The following is a 20,891-nucleotide window of genomic DNA, read 5'->3' on the forward strand; positions in this document are numbered from 1 at the left end:
GCAGTAGGAAGACCCTGGTTCTAGTCCTCCCTTAAATATGAAAGCCAATTAACCTTGGACCACTCACTCTCAGTCCTAGATTGAGAAATTGAAAAACATTTATCCATCAATCAAAAATGGGTTAACTATGGTAGATTATAACTTTCCACAAACAAGCCATTATTCTTCAGAAGATACATACTTACATACACCTATATCTACATCTACATACAAACATATTGTCATGCCCCTGTCAGAGTCTGAATCTGAGGAGGAAGATGAACAGCTGACAGGGAGTGGGAGTGTGGCTCCATTGGCTGTGGAGAAAACCGGGGAAGGGCAAAGTTCGGCTGTACAGAGCAGGAGAGAGGTAGAACAAGGGAGAGGAAGTTCAGAGGAAGACCCAGGCCTACCCCTTCTTCATCCTAGGGCACACAGGGAAGAACAGAGAAGAGAGCAACATGGGTTGCGTGGCTTATGGAGGAGGAAAGGGCCCTGATTCCCTTCCTTAGCCACACCTGGGAATGAGAGTTTAAAAGAAATGCATGCTGAGTGCGGCAGGTGCAAATGTGAATTTATCTTGTGTTTGGTTATCTGGGTTCCTGGCATCTTCCCAATCGTGTTGAGTTATTGCTGTGCCTTCATGTCTGAAATTCTTGCTCCTGCCCTGCCAAACTAATTACCTCATTTTACATTGATTGGACTTATAGTTACAGTTTTTGTTGACCACATTTTGAAATTGATTCTCTGCAGCCAATGGCTATTCCTGGGAGAATTTTTCTCCAGCCCAGAAGGTAACCAGGACATTGGGGGCAAAGTTGGAGCTAATAAAGAGACTCCTACTGATTATCTGACTGTGTTGCCTTTGTGCCATGCCGCCCCGTCATCCATCTCTCTCTCTCTCTCTCTCTCTCTCTCTCTCTCTCTCTCTCTCTCTCACACACACACACACACACACACACATCCATATTTTGGAAGTGCAGATTTCTGAGCAAAATTATGGGCATCACTATTGCCTTCCTATTTAAGTCTTCTGCCCAATGGCAGCCCAGCCTATAATTCTTCAGCCTTGAAATAACTGAAGGAGCTGGGAGGAGAACAGAGGAGAAGAAGAAGCATATTTTGGGTGTTCTGTGGCCTGCAACAAACAGAGAAAGTAGCCAAATAAAAGAAACTAAATTCCCCCTTCACAAAGGCTGAATGATCCAGTGGAAAAAGAAGAAGAGGGCACTATGTGGGAAGGTACAAATGCTTTACATAATGCCCATTAAGAAAGAATAGAACAGAATAATAGAGTTGGAAGGGACCCTGTAGGTCATCTAGTCCAACCCCACCCACCCACCCAAGCAGGAGAAGAAGTAGAAGAAATCCCAGAGAGAGGGGACCTAAAGACAGGACAGGATCTGTAAGAGGAAAATAGTGCTCTATGTTAGCAATAGTATAGAAATAATAGTACAGAAGAATAGCATATGCAGTACAGGTAGTCCTCAACTTACAACCATTCATTTAGTGATTGTTCAAAGTTACAACGGCACCAAAAAAAAGTGGCATGACCGTTTTCCCCATATACGACCGTTGCAGCATCCCCATGGTCACGTAATCAACACTCGGACGCTTAGCAACCGACTCCTATTTATGACGGTTACAGATTTTGTGATCTTCTGACAAGCAAAGTCAGTGGGGAAGCTACATTCACTTAACGATGATGTAACTGACTTAACAACTGCAGTGGTTCACTGAACAACAATGCCAAGAAAGGTCGTAAAATGGGGCAAAACTCAACAAATGTCTCACTTAGCAACAGAAATGTTGGGTTCGGTTGTGGTCATAGGTTGAGGACCTCCTGTAGTGTAAAGAAAATGTGTAGTAGCAATGGAAATGGAGTATTGCATAAGATAATAATAGAAGCCATTCACATAGTTGTATGCCCTTTATATATATTCTTTCTCAAAATAAAATATCTTTTACAGAGACCTAAAAGCACAATTGTCCAGGGTCAAGTTCTTCTATGGATCTTCTGAGTCTTGGTCAATCACAGTGTCAGCATTCCAGCAAACCTCCATTCCAATCAGTAACTCCGAGACAGGCATCATCTCAAAAGTACCTTTATTAGAATAGCACCTGGCACATCTGTGGAATCTCGAAACTAAACATTTCCCGGACTTCCCACAATGTCCCAAACTACAAACCATCCCATTTTCTCTCATCATCATATCACATGAACCAATCCCAAAGTAAGTTCCTTTTCTTTCCTGCCCCACACTCTTTGACCTTGAACTAACAAAAAAAATTCTATTTTGTTTACTAAGAGCTACTCAATCAAAATCACCCTCCTCCCACTTTCTCAAGCTATGTGGCAGCAATGAATAAGGTTTCCAAAGCTGACACACGGTTTAAGAATCTAGGACACATATGTACATATACACACAGTGGAAAGAAAAAAAATGCTGTGATGGCTAATATATATTCTTTCACCCACGTATAAATTATAGGCTAATAGCCATAGTTCAGATACAAGATGAATCATTGAATAGTTACTGGGCTTAACGAGGAACATAAATTTTAATCACCCCTGATCCACAGAATACTAATTCTTATCCACTATTTCATGTAAAGGAATATAGTGTTGGTTGAGGTTCAGATTGATTTAGCTTTTTTTTTTAATTAAGCAGGAATGACCAATTGCAGCTGCCATGATCTCATAGCATGCTATGCCAAACATCTCATAGTTTAATTTGATGCCCCGATTAACAGTACGTGCTTACAACAGCAGCTTAGTTTCCCACAACCTTCTGAACTGCAAAATACCCAACCACATTTTAGGCTATTTTAGCTTGTAAGAACCTGTTATCCTGCTCTATCCAGATATATAGGGTTGAAGGAAGAGTGGAGAGGCCAGGTGGAGAGAAAAAAGCTTCAATCATCTCCCTTCTTGTATCTAAGACTAGTGATGTGCCAAATGAAGTTTATTTACCACAATTCCTCTACTCTGTTCATTATGAAGTAAGAATAGAGATGAAGGACCCACAAATCTTTTTGGAACCCATAGCAACAAGATGAATAGAGTAGAGTAGAGTAGAGTAGAGTAGAGTAGAGTAGAGTATATAGAATAGAATAGAATAGAATAGAATAGAATAGAATAGAATAGAATAGAATAGAATTGGAAGGGACCTTGGAGGTCTTCTAGTCCAACCCCCTGCCTAGGCAGAAAACCATACATTAGACAAATGGTTATCCAACATCTTTTTAAAAACTTCCAGTGTTGGAGCATTCACAACTTCTGGAGGCAAGTTGTTCCACTGCTTAATTGTTCTAACTGTCAGGAAATTTCTCCTTAGTTCTATGCTGCTTCTCTCCTTGATAAGTTTCTACCCATTGCTTCTTGTCCTGCCTTCAGGTGTTTTGGAGAATAGCTTGACTCCCTCTTCTTTGGGGCAGCCCCTGAGATATTGGAACACAATATTTTATATTTCTTTCTGTTCTCAAAAAAAAATAAAAAAAATTGTATGCAATGCTCATTTGGACTGTCTCCTTCTTGCTCCTCCTCCTTCTACCAAGAATGATTAAATGAGCAGGCAATACTGGAAGGACTTCTGACTATTGCATGATAAGGTGGTCATACAATGAAGAACGGGGAAGAAAAACCTCTGCATTGTAATGAAACACCCATAGCGCTTCATTAAAAGATGAAAGGGGAGAAAAAAGGGGGATACCAGCAATTGCCCTTTCCAGCAGTGCCCATGGAGATGGTCAAAATGTATAACATGGTGGATGTGGCATCATGTTCAAAGTCCCATACCTTGGTACATGCAGCATTTACCAAAGGAACAGGGGTCCACCTACAGCAGGGGTCTTCAAGCTTGACAGCTTTCAGACTTCAACTCCCAGAATTCCTCCTTCAGTCATGTTAGCTCAGGAATTCTGGGAGTTGAAGTCCACAAGTCTTAAACTTGCCAAGTTTGAAGAGCCTTGACCTACAGCATGTCACTTGTCAACATGCAGATTTTGATCCTTCTCCCAAGATTACTGACCCCGACCACAAGTTCTATAAAATATTGGTGGGAAAAAGAAATCTTACCCCTTTTTTAAACTTTTTTAACTTTGTGCATACACTTTCAATCAGGACTCAGATGTTCTCTACAAGGTCCTTACCCTTTCTCAAAATATGATCACCTGATCAATCAGGGGAACAATTTAGGTTGACTGGTCAGGATTCATTCTTAGGAGACAATATGAAGAGATCCCACCATTTCTGAGAATTGAGCATGTCCATGAGAGGAAGTCTTTTCAGAACTTTTTTTTTAAAAAAGAGGCAACTTGATATTGTTTTCCCAGCACTTTATGAGGTGATCTATTCATCAGATTCATATATTCCACATGAAAGAAGCAGAAAAAAACGTGCAATTTAACCAAAAGTTAAATTAACTCAACCCCCCACAACTTTAACCTCAAACTGTCTACCATGGACCTCACTCCATTCCTAAGAGGTCTGTAAGGAGGCGTGCATAAGCTCACCAGCATGCCTCTCATCCCTGTCTTACTCTTCCCATTTGTTCGTACTCATTTATTATGTATATACTTATACCAGTTGCTACTTATATGTTTATATGTTATGTTCATACTTATACTGGTTTTCTCATACATGCTTGACAAACTAAACTAAATAAATAAAATGAATAAATAAAAATAAGAATGGGGAGCAGAATTGGCCTACATTTTTTATAAACAACAAAACAGAAAATCGAGCAGTTCTCCGGTGATGCATACCGTGCATTTTATGACCTTTTCTTACCAGGGTTGTTAAGTGAATCACTGCAGTAACCTGATTGTTAAGTTAATCTGGCTTCCCCATTCACTTTGCTTGTCAGAAGGTTGCAAAAGGTGATCACATGACCCTGGGACACAGCAAAGGTCATAAATATGAACCCATTGCCAAGCATCTGAATTTTGATCACATGATCATGGAGATACTACAAAGGTCGCAACTATGAAAAACAGTCATATGTCACATTTTTCAGTGCTGCAACTAAATGAACTGTTGTAAATTGAAGATTACCTGTAATAGCAATGTGGTTTACTCTCAAGAAGACAGTACAAACCCCCAGCCTGGTTATGTCATGTTTACCAATGATGAGGGACCGTTTGCTCTCCAGATGTTACTAAAATATAGCCCTTTATGACTACAGCCTGCAAGTTTTGTCATAAAGGAGCTAGGAGGCATAGTTTACAACTGGAGACCCCTAATTTTCCAATTCTGATGTAAATACCTACATATAGCCATTCATCTAAGGCAGGGGTAGGGACAATTTGAACTGTTTAATATACAAATGTAGGACATGTGTAGGAAATGTGTCCTACATTTGTATATTAAACAGTCCTATTCAAGTCAAAAATTGATTTCCCCCACAACTGAAAAACCAGTAGGCCAGGGATGGGGAACCATTTATAGCTCACTCAGGAATTCTGGGAATTGAAGTCCATAAGTGATAAAAGAGCCAAGTTTCCCTACACCTGATCTAAAGGATCTGATATTTGGAGGCAATTCCTTCTTCAGTATGAGATGCCTTTTTCATTGCTGTGGTTTTGGAGTAGAAATGATAAAATAAATTCAAAGATTAAAACATTGCTTCCTCTGCCAGAGGTTTTTCAACAGGTAGACAGCAGATGGCACCAAAAAACAGCAACATGCCTTCTACCTGCTCAATGGAAATTGGACGACTGTTTTTCCATCTGCTTGCAATTTTGCAGTTACTGCTGGCACTATAAATTGCAGAAGTGTACACTCTGCTGCAATGCCTTTATTAACATTGTATGGTAGAGAATCAATTCCATTTGCAGATATTCTGCTGGCTGAAATGCTGAGGGTAAGAAACTTCATCTGTAAACCAAGCTTTATGTCAAAGAGCACATGGAAACATAGTGTGTGTGGGTGTGTTTGTGTGGGTGTGTATTGGAGCTGCACACATTTCAACTTCTGAGCTGAAACAGTGTTTCCAAGCTTACAGGGCAACCATTTAAAGCAGCTGCATCTTCTTCCATGATTATACAATTGCTCTCAGTACCATCCCACAACTGGGAAAGAAGAGCTTCTCTGTGTAGGTGGGTACTTAGTGCAGAGTTAAAAATAAAGGAAAAGAACACACCTTTACTACATCTCAAAAAGATTATAACATTTGAACCCTTCTGACTTATGAAAGATCCAGCATCTTCAAGTTTATTTTGCTTTATTTTGTTTTATTATGTTAGATTGTTTTTATTTTATCATTTAATTTGATTTTTTCCCCACTACTTTTGAGTCTGAGGAGTTTAGGCTATATGATACCTATGACATTACAGGGAGGGAAGTTAAAATCAGTGAAGGATTTCTCTATTTTGTTTGTTTTTGGCTTTTTCTTGGGCAGGAGGCCATGGCTAAGAATAGCAATGAATGTGATCCGTCTTGCAGAAACTTAAGACACACAGTTCTACCAGGTTTTCATATCTTTTGGGGGAAATGTTCTTCTTAAAACTAGTAGTTTTGCTACTGAACTTTGGCAATATGTTCCTAAGGGGCTTGAAGGAACCTGGGAAATACAGGTTGCCCAGTCTTAGATAAAGCAATTATTCCCAAAATATTATCTCTTCTTGCTAATACAGAATAAAAGTCTTCTTGCTGATCTGCCTTACTCTGGCTCTCTGCTTCTAACTCAATCTTGATCAGGTCCAGCCCTACTATTTGTCTACCTTGAGTAAGTGTTGAGGGCAGTTGGGTTAAATTTCTTGGTTACGCCTTCGGAGTCTCTTGAAAATTCCCCCTCTTTATAGATAAGACACAGTTTTACTTCCATGAATTTGCTGCTGAAATGTACATTGGAACAACATAATTTTATTTTTTGTCAGTAAAGAAAAGGTCTGAATTTACAGAAATAAATTCACAGTGTTTTGAGAATGACTGGTGCCACTCTTCCACAACAGTTTGAACTGCTGAAATTCATAGCTCTGAACTTTAAGTGAATGTTATGGTCTGGAGGAGGGCAAAGAAAATAGTGAAGAGCTTAGACATTGAATTTTTTCTACTCTGTATATGAAGAGATTTGCAATAAGTTTTTTTTTTAATGTAGCAATTAAAATGCATGGCATGCCCATGCTCCGTGTCTGCTCACCATCTTTGTTCTAAGGCATTGTAATAAAGTCTGGGTATTGATTTCTGGCACTGCCACATACATCTTTTGCACAGCTGTTCTTCTGCATCTTGACCTCTGCATTTGCCTTGGATCCTCATTCAGTTTGATAGCCTGCTTCTGTTTGGAAGTTCATTGGACCTTACTTATAATCAACTGCAAATGCTCCACTAAGCCCACATCCTCTGGAGCTCATTTACTGCTCACTTGGAGTCCACTTCATTTGCTTTGCAATTTTGACGCTCCAGAAAGAAGAAGGCTAGGCATGTCTTACAGCCCTTGCTGCCTGAAAAGCAGAAAGAACAATGACCTTATAGCCAGTATCATTTTGCTTGGAGAACTAAGTGGAAGGGGAACTTGGTCTCAATTAAGAAGCACAATTTAATAATACAGAATGTATTCAGAAAGCCAAGCCCATGCTGTTGTACCCTTTGAAGCTGAGATTGTAAATGGAAATATCCCCCCCCCCTGCCCCCTCCCAGGCTGAAGTATCATCAGTATCTTCCTTTCACCATCTGAAATCTCCCTGCAGGAGAAAATTGGACGTGTATGGGTGTGTGTTCTGCTTTGTAAATATGCTTGGCTTACAAAATGAACTGAGAAGAGTAAAGAAAGCTTCCAGGCTACACCATGAGAATGCAGCGGGACACAGTTGAGAGAATTCCATAAAACTGCTAAGAAAAGAAAAAAACTCCTTAATGGTTTCTTCTTCCAATAAGCCACACTTTTCAGATGTGAAAAGAAGCAAAGAAGCTGGTAATTCATATGCTGGCAGCTTCCATTATTTACTGGAACCAGGAATTTGCTACTCTCTACCTTTTGACAAACATCGGGAATTGCCATTCTGTAGTCATTGTCAAAGTTGTAATAATAAATCAGGCTTCTTGGAACAGAGATAATATCTTGATAAGTGCCTGGGCTAGGGTACAGGTAGCAAACAAAGAAATAATAGCCAACTTGATGCAACCCATTGATGAAAACAATCACTAGGATGATTGTTTTATTATGTATAAATATAATAAGTGCCAAGAAGGAACAGATATGTGTGTGTGTGTATGTGTGTGTATACATATACATACACACACACACACACACACACACACACACATATTAGGAAAGAGAGGTTGTTTAGTTCTCCAGTTTGCTGTAGTAAACAGTAACTATCATGGTATGTGAGAATGACCTTTGGAGACAGAAGGAAGTACTACAGACAGCCATCAAGTAAAAGGTATTTCAACTCACAAAAACAGGGGATGTGGGAAGGATTTCAGAAGGGACCTGCCCTAGTTTTCTGGAGATTTAAAAAAAAGAGGGAAGGGAGGAATGCCTTGTGACTTGCAAGATTCTGTTATTGTAACCTTACAATGAAGATACACACACTAGTACTCATAGCTGTGCTTCTTCTCTGGTTTACCTCAAAGGGTTAATAAGTCACAGAAATGACAGTCAAGCAAGGGCAGTGGGGAGAGATGATGGGAACTGTGCTTCTATAACAAATGGAAAGCTGTAGCTTCCCCAGATGTAAAATAACAAAATACTGACTTTGATCTGTGATTGCAGGAGAGACTTTGAATCAATCTTGACTTCTGGTCCCTGCAATTTTTTTGGCAAGGGTTTTCACAAGTGGTTTCCATTGCTTGCTTCTTCCTAGGGCCAAGAGAAAGTGACTGGACCAAGGTCGACCAGCTGGCTTTGTGTCTAAGGCCGGACCACAGTTTCCTGGTTTCTAGCCTGATGACTTAACCAATGCACTATACTGGTGTGGGGTGCAGCACAAATATTATGGGTTAAGTTGCTAATTTTCTCTGGTCATCTTCTATAAAATATATAAACATATGAACAGTTTTGTTTTACATTTTATTTTATTCTATTCTATTTTCTGTCACGTGTGAATTGTGTTTTCCTTGTTCCTTGCCAGACCTCTGGAGTCAGGGAATCGGCAGAATATAAATTTTCTAAATAAATATATTTTATTTGACAAACGCCCTTGGGTGAAATAAAATAGCTGTGTCATGTGGGAAGACCGGGCAAAGCTATTTATAATACATGATATTTTTAAAAATACAACTCCAAATAAAGCAGACATTAAGAGATAAGAACAGTCTGGCTGGATAAGACAAATATCTGTCTGTATCCTGTTTCCTCCTGGGGTTGAACCAAGCAGAGGACAAACAATAAGTTTAGAGACATGGACTGTACATTATCATGATTATTGCTGTTGATGCTGAAGCCAACATATCCAGAGAAGGATTTTGTGACCAATTGCTACCCCAATTTAAAGAACTGTGTGGATTTTTCTTTAGTTTTTCTGTGTTTTTTACCAGAATATTTTGAGAGTTTGATCACTAGTTATTAGTGAAGTATTCTTAGAAAACTACAAAGGTCCAGATGTGTCTCAGGCCATTTATAGCTGTGGGCTCACAGGCCTAGATCTTTGGCCTATGGGAAGTTCATAAGTAGTTCATGAATTCTGTTCTCTTTTCTGCTTCTGTTTCTAAGCAACTGGAGAAAATAGAAAGTCTGCCTGCTCTAATTTTGGAATTAATCACTATCTATCTATTATCTATTCTTGTTCTTTTTAAGGCAAGATTAGAAAACTCAGATGCCCGACATTCCAGGCAGTCCTTAAGATGCCATTCTCAGGTAGTCTTCCAAGGTAGACCAGACTTAGGAAACCAAAGTCATGCATGTTAGTACCACTTTTATTATTTGGTAATAGTATCTCTCAAGTTTGAATGAGCTTTCCCACTCACTCCTTTTATCTTTGTGAAAACTAGGGAAAAGTCTTGTCTGGGGCGCTTCCTCAGATTACACTTCTGGCCTGGACTGAGATTTCTTTTATCTGACCATTGTCCTGTTAGCAGCTTTTCCTTCTGCTCACCAATGTTATTCCTTCTACCCATTACACCATCCTTCTTATAAGATTGTCCTTTCATAATCTGGATTTTTCTCCAGAATTAGTCCCTGAAAAACGACTCCAGATTTCCAATGCTGGATCTGTGTTGGGTCTTTTATAACTCTGGGGCAATTAGGACTGCAGAAAAAACAATAACTAACCACCTGCCTTCCATCGAAGACCTGTATACTGCACAGAGTCAAAAAAAAGGGCTGTGAAAATATTTACAGACCTGTCACATCTGAGACATAAACTGTTTCAACTCCTACCCTCAAAACAATGCTATAGAGCAGGGGTCCCCAACCACCGGTCCACGGACGGTACCGGGTCGCGAACAAGTCCTACCGGCCGCTGGCTTAGCGGGCCGCCATCTTTTGATGAAAAGTGCTTCCGTGAGCTTTTCCGGTAGAAAGCTCACTGGAAGCACGTTTTCATCAAAAAAGATGAGCGGCTATGCTCCGTGAGCTTTTCCAGGTAGAAAGCTCACCGGAAGCACGCTTTCATCAAAAAGATGGCGGCGCCCAGCTGATGCCGGTACCGGGCCGCGGCACCCAGCTGATGCCGGTACCGGGCCGCGGCGTAAAAAGGTTGGGGATCACTGCTATAGAGCACTGCACACCATCACAACACCATCACTCTGCTAAACAAATAATTCCCTCAACACTGTCCAATTATTTACAAAGTCTGTACTACTATCACTATTAATCTTCTTATCTCTTCTTATCACCCATCCCCTCCCACTTGTGACTGTATGGCTGTAACTTTGTCGCTTGTATCCTTACGATTTATATTGACTGTTTCCTAGTATGATTTGATTGCTTATTGTACCCTATGACTATCATTAAGTGTTGTACCTGATGATTCTTGACAAATGTAGTTTTTCTTTTATGTACACTGAAAGTATTTGCACCAAAAAAAATTCCTTGTGTGTCCAATCACACTTGGCCAATAAAGAATTCTATCTATCTACATTCCATGTGGAACAGAAGCAGAGTCATTGAAGAACAGTTCCTCTTTCTCTAAGGAAAGAAGAACATTTCCAGATCTTTCCGAGGCTATGATAATGCAATTGAAGCTCCACCATAAAAAAAACCACAACAGAGGATGTTTCAACTACAATGTCACAGCCACCATCTGTGCTACTTTGACTATAGATCACAAAACCCTTGGAAGAGATAGCAGCTGAGAAGACAGCCTTTCGTCTCAGAGAATGTTGGTTGGCTTTTAATAGTAGTTTAAAGACTTTTCACTTGGTTAGTATGGTGATGATTATTCCACCCTACTCTCATTAATCTTGATAATCCTCACATTAAGATCTGGCATAGAGGTAGCCCTCAACTTACAACCAGAATTGAGACCAACATTTCCAGTGGCAAAGCAACTATTAAGTGAGTCATGACTTTACAACATTTTTTGGCAAAGTTGTTAAGTAAGTAATTACAGTTGTTAAGTGAAACATGCAGTCATTAACCAAATTCTGCTTCCCAATACTGACATTCCTTTTGGGAGCCGGCTGGGAAAGTTGAAAATGGTAACCATATGATCCCAGGACACTGCTACCATCATAAATACTTGCCAGGTGCCAAGCACCCAAATTTTGATCACATGACTGTGGAGATGCTGTGATGGTCATAAGTACAAGCACTGGTTGTAAGTCATGTTTTCAATGCATTATAACTTTAAATAGTCACTAACTGAATGGTTATAAGTCGAGGATTACCTGCATTTTAATTATGGAATAGTTCATACCTTATTTTATGTATTCATTTTAATTTAAGCACCACACAGCCCCATAACAATATAATAATCAGTTTTAAAAAATGCAATACAAAACAAAATGGGATTCAGTCCTTCAGCACAAAAACAGAGATGAAATGCATCTTACAAGGGCCCTATTCATCTTAACCCTGGGCCAAAAGTGGAAAAGACCCATTTTTCCAGTACTTTATGCAGGGCACTGTTTTAAATATTTAGTTGTTGCATGCAGTTTGTCTCAGTGTTCATATTTGCTCACAGGTTTGGCTGCTAAGTTATGAAGTAATGTATTGGCTTGATTTTTTTTTTTCTGATTACTGGGCATTTCTGAATCATATTGTGCAACATATTGTTGTAATTTCATAAAGGTGAATTAGTAATTTGAAGGAAAATGTCTCTGTCCAGCACTAATAAAGTGATTTCAACAGCAGAGCAGGAAGAACTAAACATTTCTCATCCAAAGCAAAAGAAGAGAAAAATCCTATTTTCTTCTGCTTTGACAATTAATTCACCCTCCCTGAAGTTAGATTTTTCCTTCCTTCCTTCCTTCCTTCCTTCCTTCCTTCCTTCCTTCCTTCCTTCCTTCCTTCCTTCCTTCCTTCCTTCCTTCCTTCCTCCCTCCCTCCCTCCCTCTCTCCCTCCCTCCCTCCTGAAGGTACACTTCTAAGACACAGGTCAGCAACCTACATCTGAAAATAAATGTGGCTACAAAGATTATCTGCGGCAATACAATTGAGATGTGTGACGTATTTATTGGGTCAAACCAGGTTATGAAAATTAAAAGCTGCTGTATCTCAATTTACCTCCTCTTGATGGAGCCCCAAGGCAATCCTTCTGCTTAGTACATTATGTGATGACATTCATTTTCACCACACAGGGATATACAGTAAGTAGACATTCTCCAAGGGACTGATTTTAATTATTTTTCTTCATTATCTTTGCTTACAGCTGCTCATATCACCCATGATTTAACTGAAGACATTCTTCGGGAGATATTTTTGTGAATTCTGTAGATCAATCTACAGAAGGGGTGAGGGGAAGACAAACAGTATATACTAAAAGAGGCAAAAATGTCACTGACTTTAAGAAAGGCATAGAGCTAGATCTCAATTAATAACAGCCAGGTCAAGATCACAAAACTATGTGGTAGTAGAGAAAAAGAATGTTGCATGTCAACCGTGGTAGAATATTTTTTCAAGAGAGGGGAGATTTTTTTTAAAAAAAAAGTCACAGTTGGAGGGATCATATTTTTCAGCAGTCCAAAAAGGATATTTTGAAGCTCATGTCCTGCTATGTGGTGGAATCCCATTTCTGTCCTTGATGCATTGCTACCCTAGGCTGCATAAATAGAGGGATAGAATCAATTAACACATAAAGTGTTAATGTCACTTTATAATCCCTTGGTAAGATTACACTTGGAATATTGCACCCAGTTTTGGTCACCACAATATAAAAACTGTTGAGACTCAAGAAAAAGTGCAGAGAAGAGCAACAAAGATGATTAGGGGACTGGAGGATAAAATATATGAAGAACGGTTGCAGGGATTCAGGGGTGGGATTCAAACTTTTTAACCTGTTCTGTGGGCATGGCTAGGTGGGCATGGGTAGGTGGGCACAGCCATGTGACTGGGTGGGCATGGCTTCTTATTCTTTTTGCCCCCCCCCCCATTTTTGGGCCTTCTGGGCCTCAGGGAAGTCTCCTGGGGAGAGTTTTTGCCCCCCTGAAGGCTTCTTTGGGGCCCAGGAGAGCAAAAAATGGAGCCTGGGAGGACACAGCTCCCCCCCACACTCCATTTTGGGGCCTTCTGGGCCTCAGGGAAGCCTCCTGGGGGGGTATTTTTGCTCCCAGGAAGCTTCCCTGGGGCCCAGGAAGGCCAAAAATGGAGCACAGGAGTAGGGAGAGGGGGGGGTGCTGTGCCTCCCTCCATTTTTTGCCTTCCTGAGCCTCAGGGAAGCCTCCTGGGTGAAGCAGTAAGACAGTGAGGGGAATCCCGGCACAGCTGATCATAGGAACAGCTGATCATTGGGAGGGGAAAAAAAGAAACACCTTAAGGAGTGATTGGGCGGGGAAGAACGCAGTCAGCGATGTCAGGCATGTGCACGATGTTGCGCATGCATGATAAGGACTGACTGGGAGGGGAGGAGAGGGGTGGCCGGAGAGGAGTGGGGCCAGCCAGGGGCATGATTTGCCGGTTCTCCGGACTGTGTAGAATCATAACAACCAGTTCTATAGAACCAGTCTGAACTGGTAGAATCCCACCCTTGCAGGAATTGAGTATGTCTAGTTTAATGAAAAGAAGGACTAGGAGTGACATGATAGCAGTGTTCAAATATTTGAGGCCTGCCACAAAGAAGAGAGGGTCAACATATTCTCCAAAGTACCTGAAGGCAGGACAACAAACAATGGATGGAAACTAATCAGTGAGAGAACCAACCTAGAACTAAGGAGAAATTTCCTGACAGAACGATCAGTGGAATGACTTGCTTCCACAAGTTGTGGATACTCCAACACTGGAATTTTTTATGAAGAGATTGGACAACCATTTGTCTGAAATGATATAGTGTTTTATGCCTGAGCAGGGGGTTGGACTAGAAGACCTCCAAGGCCCCTTCCAATTCTGTTATTCTGCACCCACCATCTCAAGGTGGTATTGCAGAAAATATGCTTCTATCAAAACTGTGTAGCTTTATTAAAATAGCCATTTCCACTCCCACCCTCTATGTCTTCAAACTATACTTTTGTTCACTATAAGGAGAAAATGACAGAGTGATTTATTGATTGCTGTCAAAAACATTCTGTTCTTGAAAGAAGGGAGACTTACCACCACTGCTATAAAAAAATAGCTCCTTCACCACCATCCCAAATATTAGTTCTCATCAGGAAGCTCCTCAAATATACCTGCTGTGAGCAGACTTTAAATAATCTATTTTTCTTCAGACGGCTGCTCTTGAACATGCCTTGAATTGTGTTAGATTGTTCCAATAGCAAACTCTTCTCTGACCTGATGTCTTCCAGATGTGGCAGTCAGAGCAATGTCCAACCTGGCTGGGAATGATAGGGTTTGAAGTCTGAGACATCTGCAAAAGACCAGATTAAGAAATGCTGTGGAAAGAATTTGTAATGTGAAATGTACTATAGGAAAAACCTGCCATGCATATTTAGACCATGGCGGTAGATGAGTGAACATCTTTCTGAACGTCCTTGCATAGACACGTTCTAGGTTACAGTCCCATCTACTCTATAGTTCTGCAGCAAAAACAAATGCAGTCTTAGGTTGCATCAGTCGAAGTTTTCATATCACAGGAAGTCAATACTTCTGTGCTTTGGTCAATTCTCAATCCAATTATTACATACAGTGCTGGGTAAGACAAGGATGCTCACAGGATTACAGTAGAAAACCAATCCTGTGAAGGAAAATCAAAGTAATTGGCAGTGTTTAGCCACAAGAAGATTGAGGCAGAGTATGGGAGCCCTCTTCAAGTCCCTGAAAAGATGTCCCATAGGACAAAATCTCTCTTTCCAGAGCACACAAGATGTAATAATGGGTTTAAATCAGTGGCGGTATTCAATGTTTTTTACTACTGGTTCTGTAGGAGTGGCTTGGTGGGTGTGGGTGGCTTGGTGGTGTGGTATGGCTTGGTGGGAAGGATGGGCTGTAGGGGAAATCCCCACTTCCACCTTACTCCATTCCCTCCCCACCCCACTAACCTGCTTTCCAGCTCTGTTCTCCTGTGCAGGGCAACAAAAGAAGACCCAGCTGATCAGCTGAGACTCCAATCAGCTGGGACTCGGGAGGCAGAGAATAGATGGGGGCAGGGCAGTGGTGGGATTCAATTTTTTTTACTACCGGTTCTGTGGGTGTGGATTGGTGGGCATGGCAGGGGAAGGATACTGTAAAATCTCCAGTAAGGTGTGGTATTTGCCGATTCTCCGAACTACTCAGAATTTCTGCTACCGGTTCTCCAGAACTCGTCAGAACCTGCTGAATACCACCTCTGAGGCAGGGCCAACCAGAGGTGGTATTTACCAGTTCTGCAAACTACTCAAAATTTCCATTACCAGTTCTCCAGAACCTGTCAGAACTGGCTGAATACCAGCTCTAGTTTAAATTACAGGAAGGGAGATTGAGATTGAGTGTACATCGTAATCTTTTTAAATATAAAAAGCAGTGAAACCCATTTCCAATTTAAAGTCATCTAAGTGAGGCCTAGGCAGATATTGGTGACAGAAGCCTTAATTTGGATTTTTTCATGGAGTGAGAAATTGAACTTGATGGCCTATTCAGCTACATCCAGATCCAGGATTTTAGGATTCTCAGATGAGCTAGAATTTCTAAGAGATTTTCCATAAGACAAAAAAAAAAATGGCAAAAGGCTGATAGTTAATATACACCAGAAATACACAACCCAAGATGCCAGAGTTACATGGGGCCTCTAACAGCTTTGAATGTGGCCGCTGTAGAAGGTGCCAACAAATTGTAATTTTTACTGTGAGAAAAGAGAAAAGCCATTAAATACCAATTTAACCCTATTTAATGAGCTTTCTAAAATTATAAAGCCATTTTAATGTATATTTAATTCAATCAAATTTAATTTTTGTCCTTCCCTTCTCTTTTTTTTTTTGCTCTGAAGCCACCTAAGCCTACCCTGGAACACCTCCCGAGGACTAATTGTCACCTAAAACATATTACACATTGTGTATACAGGCAGTTGACTTTTAATAGCATCATTTTGTTTTGCTTGGGGAGGGAGAAAATTGGTTGAATTTGCAGGGGAAATAAAGCACAGTCAAAAGGAAGGAGGTGGAAACAATTTGGGGAAGAGCTAACTCATAGTTCTGGCACACAGGAGGTTTCAAGGCTAGATTGAGCTCAGGAAGATGAAGGAAAGGATAAAAGATGAGCTGAGTTTCTGGCTCCCAAATAGGAATTCCTTCAGGCGTTTCACTTTGCAGCTTAAAGGCAGCCCTGCAGCTATATGCATTAGGTGTACAGCAATAGGTTGTATAGCTGGCTGAATTGTATCTATGCCAAAATGCTGCTAAGTGATGAACACTTGAGGATAAAGATGGTTATTATTATCGGTTTGCAAATAACAGGGCCTCTTAGATCTGTGCTCTGCATAGCAAAGCCTCCACTGGTACAGCTTCCAATCTTTGCTAAAAGAAGAAAAAGAAACAGAACTAAAATGATCCCAAAGATAAGAGCAACAGACTGTACCAAAAGACAGTCTTTCAGTATCTCTGATCTGAAGATGGAGAGATTCATTTTGTATTCTGGAAAGAAGACATCAGTCATGGCTGGTTTCATTCCCAGCCCTTGTAAAACCCTGGCACGTCTCATGTTGAGTAAAATAAGGTCAGTGCTAATCTCTCTTGGCCATTTTGCTTGGCTTCTGCAGCAATGCTTGAACAAAATAAAATACTGACCTCTATCTATTGAGACCATGGCCCAAGAGGGGAAATAGGACATCACCTGGTCTTGACAGATCCATCAGCCCAGGCACAAAGCAACCTCTGAAAGTTGTTTAGATTTAGAGGACACTCGAGCCAAGCTGCTCTAGGCATCATTTACTTATTCTTACTACCTGGAATAAAACTGAAAAGCCTAATAAAGTGAAGTTTGGGCTGCAATCCATCTCACTGTGACAATTTGTGTCATTGCCCAGAATGCCATTTCTAAAATTTTGTGCCAGTGGGAAAGGACTGCTACTGTTGGCATTTGGAGCAGGAATACCTCTGCTACAGGATGTGATCTGTGGCATTGCAATCAGGAGCATAATTTTAGTCCAAAGGTGTAGCTTAAAAGAGCATGGTAGCTACCTGTGGAGGAGGCTGCTATTAATTTTATTCCAAAATCTACAAAATTAACTTGCATAATTCTTGAGTACTGGTGGTTTGTTGCTTTTTTTTTTTTTTTTTAAAGACTAGGAATCGTTTTATCATGGGAAATGGGGATTTTTCAGATCAGGCAGACAAAGGGCCTGCAGACATGTTTCTTAGTGCTCACTGTAGAATGAAAGTAAGAATTGTAGAATTTCAAGAACGAATCTCACCCCATAATTTGGTCTCATAAGCAATCTTAAAGAATAAAAAAATATGGGGTGACTGCTCTTCAGAATTTTGCTTAAAACTGTAGCTAATTATGACACACTCTAGTATTTTGTGTAGCAGAACAGTGCCCCCCGAATCATCATGTCACTCAAACCGATGTGTAGAGGCCTGAATAAACTCCCATATAATATTTTTCATACAGTGAAAATAACCAGTGGCTTTATTATTCTACAAACAGTCATCAAGAAGGTGAGCTTAGCCATTAGATCAATTTTGTTACGAGCTAGATCCAGGATGTATGAGATGGAATATATTATTTTACTTGATAAAATGACAATCATGCCTCAAAACTTCCATAAATTCTATATAACTGGAGAGGGGGAAAAGGAGGGAGGGGAGGAAGGGAGGGAATGGAATGGCAATTAAGAAATAATTCATCTATATGGCATGTGTGTAGAGAAATTTGTTCAGCCTATCACCCTGCAGTAACTGGATCACTGCAGAGTTGCATATAATCCTGTGTTATTAACCATATTAATTCATAGCCCAAATTTATCCCACATCTATATCTTACCTTCACTTTTCCAGATAGAGTGCAAAGTCACTCAGCAGGCTTTCATACTTAAGGTGGGACTGGAACTCAGCACCTCCTGTTTTCTAGCATGGTGCCTTAACAATTTGACTTTAAGGTTTTAATTAATTGAGTTTTATGGTTGTAAAATGATTTGATGTCATTTATTTTTTGATTGGGAGTTGCCCAGAGTTGGTTGAAGGATAGACAGCTACATAAATTTGTAAATTAATAAATAAATAGTATGAAGATACCATGTTTCTCCCACAAAATGGCCTCCCCCAATAGGAAGTCCCAGCATGTTTTATGGGCACAAAATGAAATTAAGCCCCTCCCCCCAAATTAAGGCCTATATTAAAACATGCAAAATGGGAGAGAATGGCGAGGGGCTTGCTGTTAGGAGCGCCCCGCGGGCAGTCATGCCTCGCCACCAACCTCCCTACTGTCACCAAGTACTTTTGCTGCACACCTGGATATGGTGCTGCCTGCGTTGACCTCAGCGTTGGTGGGGCACTTCATATCAGGAGACCTTCTGTCACCATTGCTTTCCCTTCTCTCCGTGCTGCTGTGGCATTTGGAACAACACCACAGTGTTTGGCACAGCCATGTGGCGTTTGGCGCAGCCATGCGGGGCCGGCCAGGGCTCCTCCCTGCAACTGGAGCCCGGCGGAGACACTCGGCTTCAGGCATTCCTGTTGCTGCCTTCCCGGGCATCGTTCGAAGGCAAAGCTCATTCTTTTAAAAACGACGCACTACGACGACAAAGCCTTCCCTGCCCGAGAGGGCAGCCCAACCTCACGTGGGGAGATGAATCTCCCGGGGCCGCAGCGCAGGATCGGCCTACCCCGGGAGAAGTGGCCAGCCGCCATCCCTGCCTGGCACTGGGCAGAGCACAAAGAGCTTCGCTTGGGGCGCCCAGTGCAGCTGACAGGCAGGCCCTCCTGCCCAGCGGCAGAGCTCTGGCCAAGGCAGCAAGCACCTCCCTGCTGGACCCTCCACTCATCCCACCAGGGCCGTGCTGGAGCCAGGCAGGCTGGACAGAGCCGGGAAAGCGAGCCGCAGCTGCACGCCTGCCTGCCAAGTGAAAGAGCCAGGCTGACCCGAGCTTGGCTTCCCAAGTCCCTCCAGCCCGACCCTGAAGGGGCCACCGGGAGAGGCCACCCGAGGCAGTGACAGCACACACCTGTCCGTGGACAGGGAGCCGAGGCGACGGCTGCACTGCTTCCCTGGCCGGCGGGTCGGGTGGAGAAAGCCCAAAGCCGCCCGTCCTTTCCACCCCTCACCCAGCCTGTCCCCGTCCCCACGCATCTCCAAACATGCCAGCAGCTCCAAATGCTGCAGTGGCACAGGCATCGGGCAGAGGCGCTCACTTGGTGGGGCTCAGCTCGGAGAAGGATGCGGCACAGGCCATCTCCTCACCTCCCTGTCCACGGATGGGTGGGTGCTATCACAGCCTCAGGTGGCCTCTCCTGGTGGCCCCTTTGGGGTCAGGCTGGAGAGACTTGGGAAGCCAAGTTTGGGTCAGCCTGGCTCTTTCGCTTTGCAGGCAGGCGCGCACCCGCGGCTCACTTTCCTGGCTCTGCCCAGCCCTCCCGGCTCCAACGTGGCCTGGGTGGGATGAGCGGAGGGCCCAGTGGGGAGGGGCTCGCTGCCTTGGCCAGAGCTCCACCATCGGGCAGGAGGGCCCGCCTGTCAGCTGCGCTGAGCGCCCCAGGCGAAGCTCTTCGCACTCTGCCTGATGCCAGGCAGGGATGGTGGCTGGGTGCTTCTCCTGCACTGCGGTCCTGGGAGATTCACCTCCCCACATGGGGTTGAGCTGCCCTCTCGGGCAGGGGAGGCTTTGTCGTAGTAGGGCATCATTTTAAAAGAATGGGCTTTGCCTTCAAATGATGCCCGGGAAGGCGGCGACAGGAGCGCCTGAAGCTGAGTGTCTCCGCTAGGCTCCAGTTGAAGGGAAGAGCCCTTGCCGGCCCCGCGTGGCTGCGCCAAATGCCACGTGGCTGTGCAAACGCTGCAGCGATGCTCCAAACACCGCAGCGGCACGGGAGAAAGGAAATCAACAGTGGCGGAAGGTCTCCCGATACGAAGTGCCCCACCAACGCCGAAGTCAACATCCAAGCCATCGCCACCCACCCACCCGAGGATGCAAGGGGAGGGAATTAAGTCACCCCCCAAAAGATGGCCTAGCCGTTTTTTCAGGCCTCAAAAAAAAAAAATAAGACCCGGCCTTATTATATGAGAAACACGGTAATAGGAAGCAATATTACTTTATATTACAGCTGTGATCTCAAATTCTCTACAGAATTTCTGGCTGATTTTGCAGAGTGAAGAAATACATTTAAGTTGGTATGCATGTGTGCTTCTTTTTAAAGATTCAAAAGTCAGGACATATCTGGGAATAATTGCTTGGAATAGATGAGGGGAAAATTGTTGGATGCATAATATGCAAGACTTTTGTGTGACAAAAGAATTTTATAC

The sequence above is a fragment of the Notechis scutatus genome, chromosome 6 (genome assembly GCF_049901735.1).
Source record: "Notechis scutatus isolate UNSWTSFEM ecotype Mainland chromosome 6, rNotScu1.2, whole genome shotgun sequence".
Taxonomy (NCBI): Eukaryota; Metazoa; Chordata; class Lepidosauria; order Squamata; family Elapidae; genus Notechis; species Notechis scutatus.